We start from the raw sequence: 6,270 nt of genomic DNA on the forward strand, positions 1-6,270 counted from the left end.
CAGTTCATTGTTAATTAAGCACATAGCATGTACCAACCCCTTTTAGAAACTTTTTTATCTTCCCAACTCAATTACATATTACATCCCCATTTTACAGATTTGAAGAAAAGAATTTGGATAGGAAAGTAATGTGTTCAAGAGCACAAGATTACATTAAATGGCGAGGCCAAGAATGGAATCCAGAACAATCTTCATTTAGAATTGTTTTTACTTCTTACTGGTAAGAAGTACTGTCATTCAAAGAAGGTCATCAAGTTTGTTAATAAGAACCTAGGAGAAGAAAGTGCCAGAACCAGTGGACCTCCTAAGAGCTGGACAGAAGAGCATTCTTGGTGCAACACAAAAGGGTTCTAAGCCCCACCATTGCCTTGACATCAAGACCTGAGATCTGCAAATATTACAGAGGATTATACACCTGAATCTGCAGGTATTACAGAGACACTAGGACTCTGTAATCACATCGCTCCTTAAGGTCAAGAACCATGAGACACTAATCACACCAAATTCCTAAGCAAGTCTTCCCCTCCCCACAGCCCACCCATGAGCTCAGGCCTCCAGCGTACTACTTTAGAGGGTTGTGTGGGTCTGATCTGCATGCTCACAACCTTCTGCCCCTTAACCTGTTAAGAGACTGTCTCCTTAACTAGACTGTAGCCAGGCTCCTCTGAGCCTTCTTCTCCACCAGGCCTCGGTTTTGTCTAAAGACTTGAACAAACACAGTAATACAGAGTTTTGAAGAGCTCAAGGTCACATCCCTAAAATGGTCCTACCATTCCTCAAAGCACCTGCCAGAGAAAGTCAAGTTTGCAACACACTGTATAGTTTTTTCAGCCAATATTTGAGGATAGGGTCTCTGTCTTGCAGTCTCTGTGGGAGGACAGAATCCTACTTTTAGTCATTTGGTAGCAGATACGGCGAAAGTTCACTTCAGTTCACACTGGACTCCCTTCCTCACTAAAGTGTCCTTCCCACTTATCTAGTGTCTGGTTTTACTTGGAGAGCACAGACATGGGTAATGAGCTATCCTTTTTCAGGATTTACTTTGGGAACAAAACTACTTTTTGTATATTGCAAGAGCAGATAGATAACAAGATGACAAATGGAAGCTGATGATATATTAGAACATCTTAAGGGAAAGTAACATCAGTTCTGAAATGTAAAAGATCACAATTTATATTTCTATATTCATTAAGTGACTAGATTTAATATAACAGAACATTACCACTTAATTTAATATCCCAATTATTACATTTTAAAATATAGAAACTAAAAGCAATATTTTTTATTTAAATGAAAAGTATTCTAGATGATTTGTAGGTAATAATGAGTTAATCTCAGGGTCAAAATATACCAAGTTAATGAGAATAAAATGTGGAGAAGAGCTATTAAATGGGAAAGGCATTGCTATGCCATTATTCCAATGTTTAATCCTCTGCGATGAAGTCTTGTTTTCCAAATATTTAAGAATGCTACCCAAGCATAATCTATCTAAATGGCACCAAAAAGCATTCATACTTATAATCCCTTTTAACTGACCAAATGTGTCATGGGCTGGCATTCACCTTGAGGTTTCAGCATACAGGAAAAACATGATAAAATTATTTAAATTTGGCAATAAGCTGGGATCCAGCTAAACTGGATAGGGTCTCTGTCTTGCAGTCTCTGTGGGTGGACAGAATCCTACTTTTAGTCATTTGGTAGCAGATACAACCAAAATTCAGTTCAGTTCACACTGGACTTAAAGACAGGTGGTCTTAAAGACAGGTGTCAGATACAAAGGATTCCATATACTATTCTTTTCAACTTAGTATGTGTGTGAAGGTTTTCACAGTAAATTTCAAAATAAAAATTTGGCCTAACCTTAGGAAACACTTGATTGAATTTTTAGATCAGAATATTTCTGTAACACAAATTTGGTACCAAGACCTCTGTTCAGGAGGATGGCAGAGCTCAAAGGACGAGCACTGAAAACAGGCTCACATGTCAAATTCCGGTGCCCAATTTTGAAAGCCTCCGTTGCACATAGGCAACTATACCGGTCCTATACTAGCATAATAGAAGGGTTGTTTTCTACTGAAAAAGTAGCTCAGTATTTTATGTGCTTGATGTATTCTTTCATTTTTATATGGAAAACTTAAAATATGTTTAGTGTTCAGCTGGGCAATTTTACTGATGCAACTTTAGTGATGTTATCACTTCAGCCAAGACTACACAAGCACCAGTGAGCAGGTGAGACACCAAACCTACAAGTAGCCGATGTGACTGAGAAAAACCAAACACAGCAATAGTTGGGGTCATCAAGTATGGCCGCTCTCCCAGGGAAGAAGCAGTAATTTATCTTTGGAGCTGACAGTAATTCATCAGTTATAATAACTGCCTGAATTTGTGTTTATTAATCTTTTAATATTCAAGATAAATTTTGTAACATGCAACATCAAAAACATACCATCCATTTCAGACCTAGCAAGACCAATAGTAAAGATCTAAATATTCTAAAGTTCTAAATAATCTAAAGATTCTAAAGATCTAAATAATCTAAATATTCTAAAGATCTAAATATTCTGATCTAAAAATTCAATCAAGTGTTTCCTAAGGTTAGGCCAAATTGTTACCAGTCTTCCAGTGTAATCAAAAAGTACCCCAGCATACACACACATAGTGGACAATCAGATGTTTAGAGCATGTGGTACGCAGAGTAATGGTCACAGCCTAGTTCCCAGCATCTATATATATATATATATATTATCTTCCATGGCAGAAAGGATTTTATAGATGTAGTTAAGGGCCTTGTGATGGGAAACCATCCTAGGCTACACAAATAGGCCTAATCTAAGTATGGACACAAGTCCTCAAAAGCAAAGAACCCTTTGTGGGTGTGGTCAGAGGAAGAGGTGACTACACAGGAGTAGTCAGAGATACAAAATTTTTATTTTGAAGATGGACAAAAAAGGCCATAAGCAAAGGAATGTTTGTGCTTGCAAGGAATGGACTTCTGCCCACAGCTCCAGAAAGGATGCAGCTCTGCTAACATCTCAGTTTAGACCAACCAGACTCACGTCAGGCTTCACAGAAGGCACATCAGTGAGACTTGTGGTCATCTGTTACATTAATAATAGGAAACAAACATAAACCCCATTTTTAGATAAGAATAAATACTTAATAACTATCAGAGATTTGAAAATTCCAGATAAAAGAGGCATAAATGAACAAAATGATTAATGTATCTTGGAAAAAATCAAATGATATGGTTAGAAGGAAATTTCAAAGCAAACCAAAATGGGCCTTTAAAAAAAAAAGATAACAAGAAGGTAAGCTCAATGTTAGAGGACAGCTAAAAAATCTTGAAATGCAGAAAAGCAAGGGAATGGAAGAGGTAAGAGAGGAAAGAAGACAGGACTGGGCCAAGAAGCTAAAAATCTGAACAAAAACCAAATGAAAAGAAAAGGAAAGAATTCCAAATATAGCAGAAAAACTTCCTAGAACTACAGTGCATGAGATTCCAGAATGAAAGAAGCCATCAAGTACCGAGCATGTGACTGAAAACAGATCCATCCCAGACTAACACTCACCATCCTGTAACTTCCTAAAAGCTTCAGAGTGAAATACTAGGCTTCATGCAAAGCATCAGGAATCAGAGTGGGACCAGACATCTCAATAACAACACTGGAATCTAGAATACAATACAGCAATATCTCAAAAAAAAAAAAAAAAAAACCAACAAGGACTGTATACAGACTATAACCAACACCTCAAAAAGGAAATTTAGAAATTAGATCTTTTTTCTCTTAGAGACAAGTGGCTTAGAGGTGGGATAGAAAAGATAAAAGGCAAAAAGGAGACAAGGAAATCATAACTAAAAAATGGTACTTTTAAGAAGACTACAACTTCTGGGACCCCATCAAAGGTACCCAAGGCCATCTCTACCAGCTTCCTTTGGATAAATTCAGGCTCCTTTCCTTCTAGACCCGTCACACTCAAAATTCCTAAAAAATGCTGAAAGTCCGTAAGTTGGCCCAATACCCTTCTTGGGCGGCAGGCCACCTTTTCCTGAGATTTCCACCCCCTCAAGACAGGCAAAAATGTTCTCAGCTCTAGGAAATAATATGCATCTCTTCCTTGAGGGCCCCACAATCTATTTCTTTGAGTGCCTACTTTTGAATTTCTGTCTAATAAAACCCTTTACCATGCCTCCTACTGACCAGTCCTGAAAACATTTTTTCCATAAGGAGTCCTGCAATCCTGCCATCCTGTTCTACTGGTAGGATGGATTAGGTTCCTTCTCCCAGTTTTGGGAAACTCCTCAGAGCCGGTCTGGAGACAGGTTCTCCAAACCTCTTCAGACCTAGAGCATAAATGGCTCCCCTACCTTCATAGCCCAGATGATTGGACAGGATGTGTAGTCGCTAACATGAGAAGGTCAGGTCCAGTTTCATCTCATTAGGTAAAAGAGGGAGAGATTTGGGTCCAGGAAGGGATAGAACAAGGCCGGACATGTCTATTATTCCACTGTATGCCATACCCCTGCTGTTCCTTGCTGTAAAAGATCCTAATGCAGCTAACAAAGTTTGAGAGTGATTTGACGTAAATAGGCCCCTTCACCTCCTTGGAGCTAGCTTTGAATAAATTCTTTTCCCACCAAAGTAGACGGCCGCCTTTGATTTGGTCAGCAACAAGCAAATGAAACTGAGATTATGAACCTGTATGGCCAAACTACTACTTAAAACACGAGAGCAGAATGAACACATATTCAACATTTATCTCTTATAAATGTTCTCCAGAAACTACTGGGAAATTTCTCTACCCAAACCATTTTTAGAAAGGACAGCACAGTACTATTGGCACAGGGGGTACACCCAACAGAAGAGAGAAAAGAACTAGGCCAAAGTAGTGCAGGAGAGCCAGCTGCTAAGCAATCTGGACCACAGCATGTCCAAAAGGTCATGGCAGTCACTTTGCCATCAACTATTAACAACATCTTGCTAAGAATGTCTTGTTTGAAAGCACTCAGAAAGCACACTGCCTTAACTGGGTAAGTCTGATTGGTAATTATCAGTGATATCAGAACCTCCAAATATGATATAGGGGGAATACTATAACTCCCCAGCCAATCAGATGTCTGATATGCTGAGTTCATGTTGTCTAAAAACTGAAGAATGAACTCTAGGAACAACAGAGGTTACAAGTAGGAGATATTTATTGCAAGATACAAAGCTCCTGTCAGAGGAACAGAAGGGGCCTGAAGGAGTTGCCCAGGGACCCTACATTTTAGGGAAGTTTTACAGAGCAGTACCCACATGAGTACAACGTGGGTTACTATGATTAAGCAGTAAGGATAGAAGTACAGGTGCTTAGGTATTAGTGACCCCATGAGGAAACAAGTTATCTAATAAGGGTGCATGGAAGGAACAGAGACTTTCTGTAGGAAATGATGGATCTGGAGGTCTTGGTCACTCACCAGGGTAACTGATGTCCATCTAGGTTTCCTTAGGCCTGGTGTTTGTCCTTCGAGGAAGTTACAGGCCTGGTCATCTCGTCTTTATCTGGAGGCCTAGTGTCTAACAGATGTGTCTCCAGACACAGTTGAGATGTGTTTCCCTCTGTCCTGGCTCTCTCAAGGGCCTTGCCCTATGTGACTGCCTACAATAGTTCTGCCTAGCTTAGCTGTCTACAATAACAGTATATAATAGGGCTCTATAGTCCAAGCTTTTGCCTTGCTAAAACATACAAACACTAAACTCTCATCTGTGCTACTTACAGCAGCCCTGCAACAAATACACACCTACTGCTGCCTTTCAGTACCTACCCCACTTCCTCCTGTTTGGCCTGATCATCCGTTTACTCCAAGCACTGGATAGAGCAAGCCCCAAATATTCTGACAACAGAACATGCACAACACGCAGGTAATTCAAATATGCAGGCAAAGAGTTACCTGTGGCACAACATTTTTAAAATGAGGGACACTTTAACCTCCTTTTAGTCCCCTCATGTTATTATTTCTCCAATATTTCTGTTTCACAATATGTCAGCAAAATTTTTCTCTTACAGTATGATCTGAAAAGACTTGCTGAAGTTGCATATACAACTTCATAGAATCCAATCGCATAGGTAAGAGCAAATGAATTTTTAAAACAGTGAAGGGAACATGGCTGATTTTATTCTGGGTGCCAAGAGAAAATAACGTGCTATAGACTTTATTCCATGAACCCTGGAAACTCAAAATGTCACCATGAATCAGGGTTACACTGCTTCTTTTTTTTTTTTTTTTTTTTT

The 6,270-nt window shown here is 39.2% G+C and overlaps 1 protein-coding gene across 2 annotated transcripts in view; it reads right to left on the bottom strand.

Moving 5' to 3' along the window:
• Dse (dermatan sulfate epimerase) overlaps positions 1 to 6,270 on the bottom strand; it is a 44,656-nt gene that overhangs the window by 9,199 nt on the left and 29,187 nt on the right. The gene's annotated exons all lie outside the window — the stretch shown is intronic.

This window comes from Chinchilla lanigera, unplaced genomic scaffold (assembly GCF_000276665.1).
Source record: "Chinchilla lanigera isolate Chin_1 unplaced genomic scaffold, ChiLan1.0 scaffold00125, whole genome shotgun sequence".
Taxonomy (NCBI): Eukaryota; Metazoa; Chordata; class Mammalia; order Rodentia; family Chinchillidae; genus Chinchilla; species Chinchilla lanigera.